General features: G+C 38.2%; 1 protein-coding gene across 32 annotated transcripts in view; it reads left to right on the top strand.

The window, feature by feature from the left end:
* The window catches only part of TENM3 (teneurin transmembrane protein 3), a 1328112-nt gene that overhangs the window by 1170256 nt on the left and 140789 nt on the right, over positions 1 to 17067 (top strand). The gene's annotated exons all lie outside the window — the stretch shown is intronic.

The raw sequence follows: 17067 nt of genomic DNA, 5'->3' as shown, positions 1-17067 counted from the left end.
CTCTGGCAGATGTGATGTTTTTCTGCAATTTAATGTTTTGGAGACGTGATAAATAATAATCAAATGGCATTTACTTAAAGAAGCCACAAAGCTCCTACTAGAAAGAAAAAATGAACAAGATTTATGTCAGGTCTCTGAACTTGAATGAGGCATGGGCCCAGGGGCGCTGCAAGTACCTTCATTTTATATACTTTCCTGCTAGTCTGACTCACCCCCCTGGTTATTGTCAGACCTAGTCAAAACCAGGATGTGTTCATCCATGTGGTTGTCTGCTGGCCAAGGGTAGACCTTTGCATGCCAGCAACCTCAGCCAGCTGCCTTCTAGAAAAAATATATCCATTTTGATTCATGGGATGAGGATGTAAGTTTCTTGTATCTAGACTTCTAGGATATTAAGGTCTGGCTGGTAGCTGCATGTCATGGTTTAACCCCAACCAGCAATTAAACATCACATGGCCACTTGTTTTCTCCCCTGCCCTAGCAGGACGGAAGGAAGAGAATTTGTAACAGGAAAAGGGAGAAAACTTGTGGATTGAGACAAGAGCAGTTTAAGAGTTGAATTAAAATATAGTAAGAAAAAATAAATTGTAATGGAAAGGAAAACAACAAAGATAAAGAAAGATAAAGATAAGTAAAGCCCATGAAAGACAAGTGATGCAAATGAAAAGAATTTTTGCTCATCACCAACCAACTGTCCCTGAGCAGTGGCTTCCCAGCCAACCTTGCCTCTAGTTTATATGCTGAGCATGACACCCTATTTATAGAACATCCTTTTGACCAGTTTGGATCAGCTGTCCTGGCTGTGTGCCCTCCCAGCTTCTTGTGCACCCCCAGCCTCCTCACTGGCAGGATTGAGCAAGGAGCAGAAAAGGCCTTGCCTCTGTAAGCACTGCTCAGTAATAATTAAAACATCACTGAGTTATCAACATTGTTTCTGGCACAAATCCAAAGCATAGTCCCATACCAGCTACTGTGAAGAAAACTATCTCTACCCCAGCCAAAACCAACAGACTCTCAACTTCTTACTCCATTTAAGTCATGTTCAGGTCTCACAAATTTCAATACATCCTCATTAACCATGATCCCCATTAATCATCATATAATCATATAACCAGTGTTAAGGGGTTGGAGTGGACCTTAAAGGTCATCTAGTCCCAATTCCCCTGCTATGGGCAGGAATACCTGCCACTAGACCAGGTTGCTCAAGGCCTTATCCAACTTGGCTTCAAACACTGCTAGGGTTGGGGCATCCACAAACTCCCACAGCAATCTGTTCTGGTGTTTCACCCTCACAATAATATTCTTCCTAAATTTCTTCCTAATATCTAACCTAAATTTCTCCTCTTTTAATTTGTACCCATTACTCCTTGTTCTGTCACTACAGTTCCCGATGAAGAGGCCTTCTCTGGCTTCCCTTTAGGCCTCCTTCAGATACTGGTAGGCTGCTATGAGGTCTCCACACAACCTTCTCTTCTCCAGGCTGAACAGCCCCAACTTTCTCAGCCTGCCTTCAGTGCTCCAGTCCTCTTATCAACCTCATGGCCCTCCTCTGGACTTGCTCCAACAGTTCCACATCCTTCTTATGTTGGGGACACCATAACTGTACACAGCACTCCAAGTGCGATCTCGCCAGAGCAGAGGGAGAGAATCACCTCCTTCAACCTGCTGGCCACACTGCTTTTGATGCAGCCCAGGGTTTGCTTGGCTTTCTGGGCTGCAAGTGCACATTTGCTGGGTCTTGTTGAGTTTTTCATCAACTGCCAAGTCCTTCTCCACAAGGCTGTTCTCAACCCAACCTGTAGCTGTGCCTGAGATTGCCGCAGCCGAGGTGTAGGACCTTTGATACAATATAGAGATATCATTCCTTTAGTCTATCAACCACCCCTGTGAAGTGTCTGTAAAAAGTCCATAAATATCCACTAATGTCCATTGAGTTCATTTAGTCCATGACTTGGTCCTCCATCTGTTCTAGTGGTCACTCAGGACAGGAGAGGCGATGTGCTGCATGGAGCTGTTGGGCACCAAAGGCAACTCAGGTCTAGTCACTGCTGCATTGCAACTGCTTATTTTAAGGCTTCTCCTCCATTGGCTTAGATAGTTAATACTGTATTAATGCCTAAAAATACAACTCAAATCATGGGTTACAACAGTTTAGAGATATATACATTTCCATCTTCACCCCTGGTCCCTTTGGGCCAGTTTATAGGGTTTAACGTTGCAGTGAACTCCTCCCCCTGCTCCTAGCCCAGCTAGCAACCAGGGATTCCAGATATAGCAATTCCCATAACATGCAACTTAAATCATCATTCAGTTTTCCCAGAGTGGTACATGATAGGGGATGTGATATACCCCCTCAATGCCATGTGTCTATGAAATGTTTTGGAAATGAGTCCCGTTTTCTGGTTCAGTTCTTTCAGGGGTGCTGTGTGACCATAAAACGTGCTTTTCAAGGCCCAGGATAGTATTCCAACTAGTGGCGTGGGTCACACAGTATGTTTGCAACCATCCAGGGTCGCTTCCACCATTATAAGCACATGGTGAAACAGGTTCATGGTAGTGTGATATAATCAATCTGCCAGGCTTCCCCATATTATTTCAGCCTTCACCCTCTATTCCAAAAAGGCTTTAGCTGCTTTACTAGTTTGATTATAGTACATGTTTGACATTCTTGGATAACCTGTGCTATGGCATCTGTACTTAAGTTCAATCCCTCGGCCACAAGCCCATTTATCTGTTGCATCCCTTCCTAAATGTCCTGTTGGATCATCAGCCCATCAAACTATAAAAACAGCCCACCCTTGTGTTCCCAGTCCATCTCCATCTGAGCCACTTCAATTCTAGCAGCTTGGTCGCCTGTTCATTCTTTCAGTGTTCTTCCCTGCCCCGACTCTTAGGTTCGTGAGCATCTTGTGAGGTACTTTTACAATCACATTCTATGCCCAAGCAACCAATATCTTGCCATAATTCAGCAGCCCAGAGGGGTGTATCTCTCCACTTGGCCTGTTTCCATTGTTGTAGCCACCTCCACAGAGAGTTTGCCATCATCCCTGAGTCAGTACAGAGATAAAGAACTGGCCACTTTTCTTGTTCAGCAATGCCTAAAGCCAGCTTCACTTCAAGTCACTTCTGCAAACTGATTTGGTTCACTTTTGTGTTTTGTCGTGTAGGACTCCACACAGTCAAAACCAGCATACTGTGGGTATTTTGAAGATAAATTATTCTTTGTCTGTTTCAGAAGTTCTGTACAGCTAGAAAAGGTTCTGAATATAAACCACTGACCATGAAAACTCTTGAGATTTTCCATTTGTCTCTAAAGAAGTGTGTATGATACATGTAATGTGCCATGAAAAGGTCTGTACTTACCAAAATTCAATAGATCTTCACCCAGATTTTACTGAGAGCTATAAAATATTTTGGAATCCATGCTTGAAGTTTGTGATGTTATGGAAGAATATTGCAATGCAAGCATCTTATTTTGTAACTGTTGTAGCAACTCAAAAATAGCTCTTAGTTTCTGTTCAGTATTTCAGTGGTATTCAAGAGATTTGAAAAGTCTTGAGGAGGCTATCTACAAAGTCAGGTTTTTACTTCTAAACATTTTCAAAAATTAAAAGAGCAGTTTGATTCAATGATTATTATTAAATGGTAACAACTAAAAGAGGAAAACTTGGAACTGAAACATACCTATTTAAAAATAAATATTCACACATACAGGGCTCTACTCTGTTTTCATTGCCAGTTTAGGCTACACAATTAATCAGTGCTTCTGTTATCTTGGTAATCTGTCTGCTTGCTGTTGTAAATGACTTGCACTTGCTGGTGAAGTTGCTGACAGCTATTTAGGCTTTCAGCTTTCAGAAATGCTTCTAATTGTACATGTTTGTGGCTTCTAAAAGCATTTGCTTCTGCGAGAATTTTTGCAGCTAATGTACCTCGAAGTCTTCCTTTTTGTTTGTATTTAATTTCTTTGGAGTTGTATTTCCAAAGTGTGAATCCCTAACAGATTAATTCACCTGAGATTATAAAGCAACCCAGTATTTTCCTGAAAAATGTTACCTTGTCTGTGAGATTGGTTTATCTTTGTGGAAGACAAGACATTCTCCTGTGATGCCACTTGTAAGCTGTGAAACCTTGCACCTTGGGTAAGGATGTGCACATGAAATTTTCACACTTAAACCTGTATGGAGCTAGGAAGTTGGGCTGCAGGCAGTTCTGTAGGGAGCAGGTGGGATGGGTTACATGTGCTTCTTTACCCACAGGTGGTGGAAACCTGACCTATATCAGAAAGAAATCTGGTATTCTGAGTATCCCCTCCTATTCCGCAATCTGGCAGCAGTGTGGAGTCACCCCTCAGCAGACACAGCCTACCCTTCCTCCACTTCTCTGCAAACACGTTTGTCTGAGCACTTCTCATTGTAAATTTGGTCTGAGAGCAGAAGACCTTTACTCATAGAACCTCTTCCATTCCAAGAGCAGAAAAGAGCTGTTGGGCACATAACTGATTCCTGCAGCCCTCTGTGCCTTGGCAGGTATTGTTAACCAGTTTCAGCAGCAAGACCGCTGGACAAACAAAGGTTCTCTCTTGCTTGTGATCATGCCACTGGCTATGCCAGGAATAAAAAAAGAGATTTCCTGACATGCTCTGCTGCGATCTTACCATGAAACAATTCTTCGTCCTGAAATGCTTGGTTTTAGCCCCCAGTGGTAGTTACAAAAGCATGTTAAATACCAGACTTCTCAGCTTGAGACCATCTGTTTCCCTTGCAATCATGTACCACCCCCACACACGGGTTCCTTTTCACCAGTGCTGCAGTTTCAGTGGAAGACAAAAAGAAAGATATTTTCCTTTATGATAGTTTAGCCAGAAGATGGACCCAGGAAACATGTTCAGGTGGAGGGGGTGTGATTATGCTAGAAATAGAGAGGTGTTTCCCCACAAGTGGAAGGCAGCAGGCTTTCAGGGAGTGCAGTCATTCAGATCTCTGCTGGCTCTGTGCCTGTGTAAAATCTTGTCCCCCTTGACTGGGGCATAGCTTGCTTCATAAATCAGCAGTGTTACATGGTGAGCAAGCTGTCTTCGCAAGTGCTCTCCTAGCATACCTAGAAATGCTTTTGCCAAATTTGTTACTGGTGAAATGACAGCTGTTAGGTATAAAGGGAGTTTACACACTTCCTGTACATCAAGTAATTTGAAATGCAAATTCTGCATATGTGGAAATTAGGTTACTATTAGGAGGTTTCAGATCAATCTTTTTTTAAGAACTAAATAATATGTGGAATCTATAATTCTGCCAGAAGGATGTAAAACTGTAATTAATCATTTTTTTAGCCTTTGCTTATCCCAGAAGAAGCAGCAACGTCTCTTTTGCTGCTGCAGTTGCTTGGAAGTCAGGAGCGTCATGGAATGAATTCAGCTTGCATTTGCTAATGGTAGATGAGAGATTTCATCACATTTCACTGCACCGTGGAGATGATATTTTTTGTGCTTATTTGTGAATTTTTGCCATTGTTTCAAAAACTTTATTTTCAAAAAAATACTTCAGCTCTGCTCTTTTGGGATCTTTTTTGTGTATACTATCTAGTTGGCTATTTAAATCGAAGCGGGTAGCAGTGAGCTGTGATTTCCCTACTTCTTATTCGTTCTGTGAATGTCTGTCTGAGAACTACAGCAGTGTTATTAAGAGGAACAGCTTACTGTGACATGAATCAGCCATGTTTTTTTAAGGAGCTTGGTTCAGGCAAGAAGCTGTAAAGTTTAGCTGGAAACTGATGTGGAAGATCAGAAGATCATCTGCTAGAAACAGCTTTGTAGCAGCAACACAACTAGGACACTGAAAATACATACAGGAAAGACAAAACCTATCGTCATTTATGAAAATATGTAGAGAATTTAAGTGTAAGAAAAACTAATTTTCTCATTTTTCTATGTTTTATAAATTCTTTTAAAATTATGAACTTTCACCCTTAACTTTTTGTTTCATATTGAACAGAATTGTTTATTATCATTAATTACAATAGTCTGTTTAAACTGTTCAGTGTAGTACTGTCCTTCACAGCATTTGCAATATAAATAGTGAACACATACAAATGTCTAATAAAATCACTCTCCATGTCCACTTGCACCTCTGAATTTATAGATTTTCTTAAAATGCTGTGCTAGGTAGGGGAGAGTTTTATTGATAAGTTACATGAACTGAGGCAGTCAGGTTGAAAGGTAGTTTTTGTTTCAACTCTCAGCAATTCAAAGTTGAGGTTTGATTTGAGGGTTAATGATTCAATCTTCCTTCTGAAAAGGGAAGCAGCTGTACTGGAAACCCAGAATACCTTTTAAGAAATCTTTTGCAATGGATTTGTTCTTTTGATTGATACCTAACTAGATTTGATTGTCATTAGAATAGAATAATATCTTACTAAAATCAAGAGTGGTTTTGTTGGTTTTTTTTTCATAGAGAGGAAGAGCAAAATTCTAATTCACATGTAAGCCTAAAAAGCTTATTTAAAGTCATTAGAGAACAATAGTTCTTCAGTTTGCTCTTGTGGAGGCCTCCCCCTATTATGCATTTCTCTTCCTTGACACAGCTGAGAGAAAAAGTATTTAAAAGCTATTTTGGAAGCTTGGTTCCCTATTCTTTTCCTGTCTTTCATAATCTGCATATTTCTTATACTTGATAAGAGATCAATTAATTGATTTGGAGACAAAAATTCATATGGTGACCTACTGCTTTTCTTCTCTCTTGCTGTACGGCCCAAGCTGCAGTCTGTAAGAATTTTTGCCTTAACTCTAGAGGCCAGGATTAAATTGCTTTTTTAAAAGTCAAGCCAGAGTAAGCATCTCACTTCTGTGTTTTCCATAAAACTTTGATTATTATGATTTTCCAATGAAATTGTATATGATTTCTCATTTTTCTCAGAACTTTTCTCTCATCTCTTCACTTTCGTGAGGTCTCCTCTGTGTATTATTCACTCAACCTCTTTTCTGTGCAATTCTACCATTTTTTCCCACATGGTTTTCTTTTCATGTCACTGCCCCTGTTCCATTTTCATTTCCTCCAAAGTAAAACATGAATCCCTCTTATCTGAGTTCTTTCAAATCTGATGAAACAAACTCACCTGTTTTTGCTTAGAAGTTTTATATTGTGTTTTCCCATTCCTAGCTTATCTTTCACAGATTTTATTAGTGTGGCCTTGTGTGTACAGACAAGGTTGAGCTTGCAGAAATTGGTAAAGAATTTAATTGCTTATTATAAACTAATTTTAGGGGCCTTTCAAACTGCTTTTGGATTTGTAAATTTGCAAAATATTGAAGGGGTGGCATTAACTATTGCAAGTCCATGACAAAAACTTCAGTTGACTTATTTATTGCAGAATTTTTCCTCTGGCTCTTGAAGTTGAGGAAAACTAGGGGTTTGCTCCTTCTTCATGAATGTCAGCCATATGTCAGTAAAAGTCAGGTTTAGTAGTATAAGAGCCTTTAGATGCTCTTTTATTCACTGGGCAGAAAGTTTTTGCAGCACTGGTTGTGTCATCTGTAAGCACTACATAATCATGGCTTGTGAGTGTAATTTTTCAGGTTAAAGGTTTTAAGAGTTTAGGTTTTCTTAACCTGTACAGTAGTGACTATGCCTCTAAAATAAATAGCATTGGTAAATTGTTTTTCTTGGAAGTGGTAAGAAATAAAATCAGAAGATAAACTTACACATAGCTCACTCTGGATTAATGATTTTGGATAAGAACCAAAATTATCTAACACTTGAAAATGCTAAGAAATCTATTAAGAAGTCATACATCAGACTTTGCAATGCAAACTGCATTGAACTCCAGTTAAGCATGCGGTACGGGACGACTACACATATTAGCACACAGTCTTTGTGACTGAATCGTAGAACTTATTCCGCTTACAGCTGAAGCATGGCTCTTCTTTTTGACATTATTTATAAATCACAATTTTTGCAGTCAAAATTAAATGTCTGTCTGTATTCAGAATAAGCATAAGGTGCAGGGTGAGCAAAGCGGGTAATGGCATACTCTGCATCATTTTACCTGTGTTTTACAGGCAGGTTTTGGCTATATACTCAAAAGTTTTTCAAATTGATTCCAGTCCCCTGTCACCATTTTAGAAAGCTGAATTTTTTCTCCCCGTACAAAGTCTTTCAGCTGGACTTCATGTCTTGTTTTCTTTCATTTCAAAACCTGAATTCTCTGATTAAAGAGTTAGCCTTCAATTTGTTAACTGAAAACATGTTTCTCCACTCATTTCCATCAGTTAGCAGCAAAGAAGATTGTCTGAAGCTAGGAACAATTGCATAACTTTCTCACTTCTGACTCTAAATAAGGATGAAAGATGATTTAATTTATGAAGATGCAGAAAGGTGTATTCTGAATGGAAAAAACTATGGCTAAGTGAAGCCTGTGGTCTTGGTGATCGCCCTCCTCACAGGCTATTGCTCTAGGAGACTGCTATGCCCCAGTGGGGAAAAAAACCCTGAGCCCACAGTCATGCAAAACATCTGAACTCCACTGTGGAGAAGCCAGGCCAGGAGCACACCACTGAAGGCTGCATTATTATATTTTGAATCTCTGGATAATGTAAGCTGAGTGTCATTTTTGTATCTCAAGTGAGCAAGCTTTTCTCATTTTTCACAGTGTGATACCAACTTTTCCCAGTTTGATCTCCAGGTAAATTGTTGGAAATAAGTCAATGACATTTTACCAGTGGAGGATTTTGTTTGGTTTTACAAACCTCAGGTCCTAAAAAGAGGATATAAGTAATGTCTATTCGTATTGCTGTTAACTACTGTGTGGGTTAGGCTGGGGTGGAAGGAGATGGCATTCCTGTAATACAACAGCAGGATTGGAAGTACACTATTGCTTCTCGTTTATCCTGTGTGCATAGTTGCCATCATGGGTTTTATATTCTCCGTTTTATTTCATTTTCTTGTGAAGCAAAATCCTAAGCATGTCACCCCAGCAGGTTAAATTTCAATTTACTTTAGCAGTGTTTCTGTGTTTTTCTTTTTTCATCTTTCTTCTTAAATCCTTCTGGGGATAAAGAGGCCACTATTAGGAAGGTTGTTTGCTGAACTAGTTCCACTATAGCTTTTTTCACTGAAGCTGAAATATTTATCTCGGGTTCGGCTTTCATAAGCTGATTAAGCTTCCACAATTCAGTTGAAAACTGGCAAAGTCCAGTTTACTTTGTTACTTTAAATGTCTGCCTTATGGATGGTAACATCAGTGGTTTTCCTTGAGCCGGGTGTATTTGTTCTCCAAATCTGAGTTCTTTTGCCCCACATGCTTTTGTAACTACCTTTTGTTAGCCCCTATACAAGTACCAGATAAGAAGACATTATCACTGTATGGTATTTAACTTAAACAGGTTTTGCCTGCCATAATGTTGACTGTGTGTTACATATGTATTGAAGGGGTTAATGGAGTGGTTGCAGGCTGGAGGTGTTTATGTTGGAATGCCTTGAGAATCGATTCCAGCTAATGGAAAAAATGCTTTAAAAGTGAGCTGGTTCCGTTCCCACAGTGAACAACAGAGAGTGGAAACAACATTTAATAAACCTTTAAGAAGTAAATCCTGCGATTTTTCCTTTCACCACCATCTGTGGAAGAAATGCCCACTTTCTTCTCAATGGGCAGTATTTCTTCCTGCAGTGTATTTGCCTAACTTTGTTAGGCATCAAGAGAAAGTTCTTTATGTCTTTCGACAAAAAAATACTTGAAAAATATGTTCTCCTCATGTGTCATCTAAGGCCTAAGTTTTATTGTCTTTGCAGATTTCTGCTTAAATGGCAGGTTGACCAAAAATAGCCAACCCTAAGATTCCTTCTCAGCTGCCCCTAACTATTTGGTTTCCAGTAAATTGAAGAGATTTTGACTATGTGTATCTTGTTTTACAAGTATGGATGCTGCAAATTGAGATCTTTGTTGTACTTGGATTAGAGGGGAATGTTGCAGCTTCTGTTTTACCTGTGTGCCATCTTTATTTTAAATATTAGAGCACTTAGAAGATTTGGCAAATGTAACATTTTACTTGTGAAACTTGTGAATACATTATTACATTTTTTGTTGTTGGGAGGGTTTTTATACTATAGAGTTCTCGTGCAAAGTGGAGGGGCTTACAGTAATATTTTTGCTTTGCTAATTAAGATGATTATATACAGATTTAAATTAAGGAAGAGTTTTGTTCTATTCATAAACCTTGCTGAAAAATCCAAGGTTTATTTTCCATTGAGAATTGGCATGATTTTAAATGCAAGGCATATTTGTTGTGAACCATGAACAGTCTTTATGAAACCTGAAGAAGATTTGTGAAAACAGCCTGTAATAAAAATCACACATGCTTCATAAAACACTACTTGATAGATATCACTTGCACCATTAAGAACTAAACGACAAAGGATGTAATTTCAGTTCTGGCATACAATATTAATCGAAAGACTTTAAAGCATCTTGCTGATGGGAACTGTGACAACATGACATTGAAGAATTACAAACTGGAGACATCTATCTTAATCAGATTTTCAAAGTAAATGCCATAAAATAGAAAGTTATGTTATCTATCTTCATAGGGTCACATATCATACAGGGTATAGCTTTTCAGCTTGTTTATACTAAAAATATCAGGGACAAAAAGATGTGCCTTTCAAGCAAGTTTAAAGTTCAGTTCACATACTTTACAAAGTTTTTGTGAATAGACTAGTAACTGGTGCTTTCTATTTCTGCAGTAAGGTTCTAAAACATTAGGGAGAGCTGAATTACAAAACATCTGAGAATGCACAGATATTATCACTATGAAGCTGTTCAGGGGAAATACTATGCTCAGTGGATGTGAAACAGACAAAGTTACAAGTGTAGCTTTAACTGGAAGTATAAAGCTCCTGTGGATAACACAACTGAAAGACATTGGTAAAAGTATTTTTTCTTCAGTTCCTAAAGCTTGCAGTTATTTTGCATGACTTGTTTCTTTGTCTTCCGGTGTATATTAAAGAACAGTGTCCTTATAGGGTGTAGGAAATTATCAGCATGTACTTTGTAGTACACAAAATTTTAAATTTTAAACACCAATGTTGCATGTTAGGGACTACCCTACTGCCCTCCAGGTAGCTCCAGCTATTTCTCTCCTCTCGTCATCTGGTCTTAGACAGACACCACATGTGAACCATGGGATCATTCTGAGTTTCTCCACAATCAAATAAGTCATTCTTCCCATTCAGAGCAGAAGCGTTTATTTCTCTTTAAAAAGTAAAGTCATGCTGAGATCTAAAGGAAAATGTGTAATATAAATAACAAAATTAAGGTTTTCTTTATTATTTCTGCCAAACTTAGGATCATAAGCAAGGCAATCATAAGCAAGGCAATGCAATCTTTCAGAGCTTATCCTGCATTAAATTCACTGGGAGTTTCTCACTCCCAGGTAGCTTGACAGATTGTCAGACCCTACAGGCATTGCACTGATGAGGAGACAAGCATTGTCGCACTTTGATCAAGCTACTTGTTTGCCTTTTGCCCATTTTATATTATAATAGTATACACACACACACAAGGTGCATGTCTGGATCAAAGTGTCCTTGTCACTTCTCCTTATGCTTGTCACCGTGTATATAGCACAGGAGCACAGAGTGCTTCAAGGGGAAGTCAGCAGCAGTGGCTTCAGGTTAATTCTGTTTCCATCTCTATGTCCATTAATTGTAAACCACGCAGAAAAGGATGGGCAAGCTGACAACAAAGCAGAGTGAAAGGACTCTCCTCTGGTGGTAGGCAGTGTGTCACCGCATTCCCTGGGTTGAGCATGTGGTTTGGATCCTTAAAGCAGTTGGCAGAGCAGAGCCAATTTGGATGTGAATAAGACTAAGCAAATACTTGGGATTGGCCACAAAAAAAGTACATACAGCAACTTGTCTTGAATTACCCCTATGGCTTGTAGTAAACGATCAGAAAGGAAGCTTTGAGCCTTGCACACCCTGGCAGAAAAAACTGAAGCAGTGGTCCATTCAAAGGACAGATGTGCCTAATTACAAATGAACGCTTAAACACTCCCTTTTTTTCTGAACACATAACCTTCTTTACATTTTCATTAATTAAATGTGGCTTCTCATGGAAGGTGCTCCCAGCTGGAGTGATCAGTTTTACTGCCCACGGAATCCCTGAAGCCATGGCCGTAGCAGTACAAGGTAGCCTGTCTTACCCTCTGTAAGCAGGTAGTTTAAAAAAGAGCTCCTCTGGGAGCTCTAGGACTAATTAAGTCATAATACCCACTCTCTTCAATTTGCAGGGACTTCTGATGTAAATCCCACTTCTGCTTACAGTTCTTTTGGAGATACGGCCATGTGTCAATTAGGTAAAATTTCAAGTCCATTGAAGGGTTTTGTTGAGGAAATCAAACCAGTTCTTAGAGAAATTACTTTTTACTGCTAGCAGTCAGGGGCTAGCAGACCAGGGACCAGTGACCTGCAAACAAAAGGTTGTATTTTTTGTTACCAGTTTTCTAAAACATTCAGTCTACTCCAGATCCTTATTTCTAGTATGTATTAGGGATATTTTCTTTACCATGGCAGAGACTCTTCTAAGAGAATAGAAAAGGAGCAGCCTGACCAGAAAGAGTTAAGAGTCTCTCAGACATAGATATTGAATAACTCTTTTTTTCACATTTGAAATGTTTATGTCATAATGGAAGACTTTGCTTTTGTGTTTGTCATGGAAACTCCAAGTTCACATTAATTATACACTGTTTAAAAGCCTAATCCTTATCAAATGGAAATCACCTCTTTTTCTTACATCAGTAGCTAGCTGACAGGTCTCAATGATCTCTGTTATAGAAAATATGAAACAAATTACTTTTTTTCATGGATACTTGGTCTGCTTTTCTGCCTCTGAATTAACCCCTTTCCCCCGCATGGCTGTAGGTATCATAAATGTCTCTCCTTCATATGCTGTTCAAATTCTGTAACAATTAAATGATAAAATTAATTAAATGTAAATTACTTTTTGAAAAATAAAAGAGGAAAAGGTTTTGTGAAAAGCTACAGAGCTGCATATAATTTACCTCTGCAATTGAAATGGCTGCTTTGCTTCACTGTGGTTCCCTAGGGTAAATAACAATTTAAATATGTTTTGCAAAAATCATGTAACTGTAGTAAGACAGCTTTCGACAAAATTTCTTGTGACTTTTCCGAGATCAGTACATATATTCACGTACATAATTATTGATGCTGACTTACTCAACAACTGCCTCAAAAATATGGAGTTTATTTGTTGCACCTGAAGAACTTTGACAGGCTGGTTGATGGGCCAGTTTACATTTGCTTCTTGCTGCAGAAATCTTCTCTTTAAGATGAATGGGATTGCTCTACAGTCATTAAGGTCTAGACTGAACAAGAACATTATAATTTAAACTTAACACTTTTAGACATAAGCCTACCTGTACCCATATCTGCTTATTTTTAGTGTAAATTAGACATTCCCATTTTGATTAACTCAATTAAGATAGCATTTAAAATCCAATTTAAAGCAAAGCAACTGTACCTTTCTGGAATAATTTTTATGTATTTCAACCCAATTGCACTTTATCAGATTTGAATGCTTTTTCTTCTAATAAGTGGTTTTCTGTGAGAGATCTGGCCAAGTCCCAGGGCTGCTGTCTTTTCAATAACCAAGGGAAGAAGTATTTCCCTCCAGGACTCCCATTTTCCAACACACTGGTTGATAGGGAGGAAAGAGGAGTTACAGAGTCTCGACACCAGACATTGTGGCACATGCAGGGCTATTATTACAGGGAGTAGTGTCCAGTGCTGCAGAGTTTATGAAGTACGTATCGTGTCATGCAACTCCCAATGTCCTTATAAACTCCTTAAGTAGGAAAAGCAAAAAAAAACCTGGAACTATTCTGGCAGTAATGCTGATTTCTCAGGAGAGCTGTGTGAATCACCTAACATATATGCCTCAGTTTCCCTGCTTCTGCAGTGAGAATATTTTCAGTGTCACAGGGATGTTGAGAGGCTTTTACTCCATAAGACTGATATCTTTGTGAGCGCCTCAGTAATACTGAAAGCTGTTCTGTAGCTCTTAACTCCTTAAAAGAGTGAGAAGGGGAATCTGGCTCCAGTTTAAGAGCAGTATTCAAAACATGACTATTGTGATGATTATCTCTTCCTCACAAATCAGTGGTGCAACATTAAGGTTTTTGTTAGAAATTGTGCAGCAATCAGAAGAACTGTGTATTGGGGAAATCTGGCCGGTTGAAGAAAAGATCCAAAGAGCAGTCCTGAGTGATCTCTCATTCAGAATGACAGTGTAAGACTGAGGAAATTTAGAGGAATATAGATTTTACCTCTGTTGATTTATAGAAAATCTAACCTTGTTAAATGCAATTCTACCTGTAGCTTTTGCACAATTAGAAAAGAAATAAATCATTACAGATTTTTCAGGCATTTTTGATTTTGAGGAAGCTGTAGATCCCCTGCCAATTGAAGCCCCCCTCAGACACTAGAAATTGTCACTTGACAGCATCCTATGGAGAGAGAAAGTGGGATTGGAAGACAAGTGATCTTTGCTAAATTGCACTTGCTGTGGCCTTCTAGCTCCCTTCTAGCCTCTCCTAATTTCTTTGATTTGTTCCTCTGTATCTTCAGTGTCAGTAATGTTTATATGTTATATAGCAGAAGGGCCTTTTGGTTCATAGTAAATTCATAGGGGAATAATCTAAATCCTCGATAGCTGGCCTATGGTCTGAGTAATACAACTTCACTCTTCCAGCACATTATCTGGGTAATTATTGGATCTGTGCATTTATTTGGGGAGTACATAAATATCCTTTACAGAACCTTCACTATCCGTATTCCTCACTGGTAGTAGAGTGTGTGGGAAGGTCTGACACCTACCTGAGACAAGCCTGGCACTCACACCCATCTTTGTGCAAGAGAACAACGATGATTAATCCTTTACTTTGTCTTTAGCAGAGAATGGTGCAAGACCTTTAGTACTAAAATGATAGACTAAAAGATTGATTTTCAGCAGAGATTGTAAATGAGAAGAGAAATTAATGAACAAGAGGGATGTCAGGATAATATTTTAGCTGGTAGGAGCTTCAGTGGAGGAGGGTTTTGCACTGATCATGGCAAAACTGTCCCAAAAGGCTAGGCAGGTAGGAGAGTCAAAAAGGAGAATAAAAAAGAAAATTCAGATCCTAAGAACGATTTTAATTAATCTATCTGATTAAAAATAAATTAATGTGAATTTCTTCATCCCACCTGCCATTTTTCTGTAATTTTTGTAATTTAATTAGTGTAATTAATAATTTATACAGATATATTTGCATATACACGTGTGTAAATACTTACACAGACACATGTGCACATATATAATTTTTTATACACACATGCACCTATATATTACAAAATATAAGGCCACAATTAATTTTGCACCAGCTGATAAATAGCTTGTAATCTAAATCAGATAAAATTTTAAGTAGATTATGGGGAAAATTCTTTGCTCTAGTGTTGGTCTGTTAACTTTTCCTTTAGCTGGCTTGTTGAAATGTGGCTTAAAGCCCTTGATAGTGATTGTAATCACATGCAGTGACAGCCTTTGTGTCAGTGTTGGTGAAGATAAAGCTGATCAGTTCCTACCTGGATGGGAATTTTTCATTAATATATTAGGGATTTGGTGTTGAAAATCTTACTGGCAGTATAAATGCTGTCATTCTTTTAATGAGAGATTCAGCATTGCTGTTGTTTGTGACAAAAGTCATGTTGACCACACAAAAATCACTGGAAAGGAGAATGTGGTTCTCAGAAAGGAAATTATTCCAAAGACTTGTTTTTCCTATTTAAGTCTACTTCTTAACATTTTTGTGTTATCTTATGTTCACGACCTGGGAAATTGCTCACAGTTAAGTTAATTTTATAGTAGTCACCTGTAAGTTATTGGAAACGTCTGTTTCAACATAAATACTTTTCCTGTGTTCTCTGTACCAGTGTTTTATTATTGAGTTTGTAACAATTTGCAGTTATAACCAGTTCCAAAAGGGAATTGCTTATGGAAATCAAACAACTAATTTAAAAACTATCTGAAAGCTTTTGCACTGCAAGAAAAGTGCATGCCCTGTATCTTCTGCTCTGCTTAACACTTGCATTTATATTATGAAGTATGTTCTGCTACATTAGTTTAGGAAACATATTGCAATGTGAATTACATAATTGTTAAGTGTTACATGTTTAAGTGTCATCACTCACTGCTAAATTGTGGTAAATTAAGTGTCAAGGTTTCTTTAATTTTGTGTGCATTGTGTTGTAAAAGGTTTGTCTTCAATTTATGACTTATTTGCCCTAATTTTACAGAAGAGATTGTTAAAACCTAACATTGATGGAGGTATTTGTTTGCAGGTTTTGCTGTTATGAGGTTTTGGGTTTAAGCTTCATGGGCGTTGTGTGCTTTGGTTAAGTCAGAAAATATTTCCTTTTGTTTTGATGGCCTGACTCTCTTATCACCTGTGACTTCCTCCAAGCTGTAGTTATATTGCATGGTGTGAAATTGGAAAATCTGTTCTGTGTGTGTTCTAATGGATGTGACGGTCATTAAGTATATGAGTCTTCTGACGTTGTAATCAGATGTGAATCAGTCTGTTAAATATCCATGAAGCAACATCTGCTTCACAGAGTGACCTTCTGCTAAAGAATACTTAGCATCTATTAGGAGATCATAGTGCAGATCTGCCTTATTTGAAATGCACTAAACTAGAGTAGTCTACTGCTGTTTAGCAACTAGCTTGTAATAATTTATTGCAGTTAAATAAAGCTTAAAAAACTCCATTAAATAATTATAGGGATTATATGCATTTTGAAAACCTTTGTGTTCTACTGAAATTACCCATTTAATTTCAGGGTTGGTTTGTTAAAAAAAGCTGAAGTCTAAAGGCACATTAGGGGATCTGTCAGATGCTATTTTCTGTAGGTGTTAATAAAACCAGATTAAAAAAAAAAACCTGAAATTAAAACCAAAAGCAATTTTACCATCTGTTGTATATTAATTAGAACTTGGTGTATCAAGGGTAAGCTTGCTCTT

Source organism: Corvus hawaiiensis, chromosome 5, assembly GCF_020740725.1.
Source record: "Corvus hawaiiensis isolate bCorHaw1 chromosome 5, bCorHaw1.pri.cur, whole genome shotgun sequence".
Taxonomy (NCBI): domain Eukaryota; kingdom Metazoa; phylum Chordata; class Aves; order Passeriformes; family Corvidae; genus Corvus; species Corvus hawaiiensis.
Note: the sequence above shows the minus strand (reverse complement) of the source record. Positions and strands in the feature narration are given on the sequence as shown.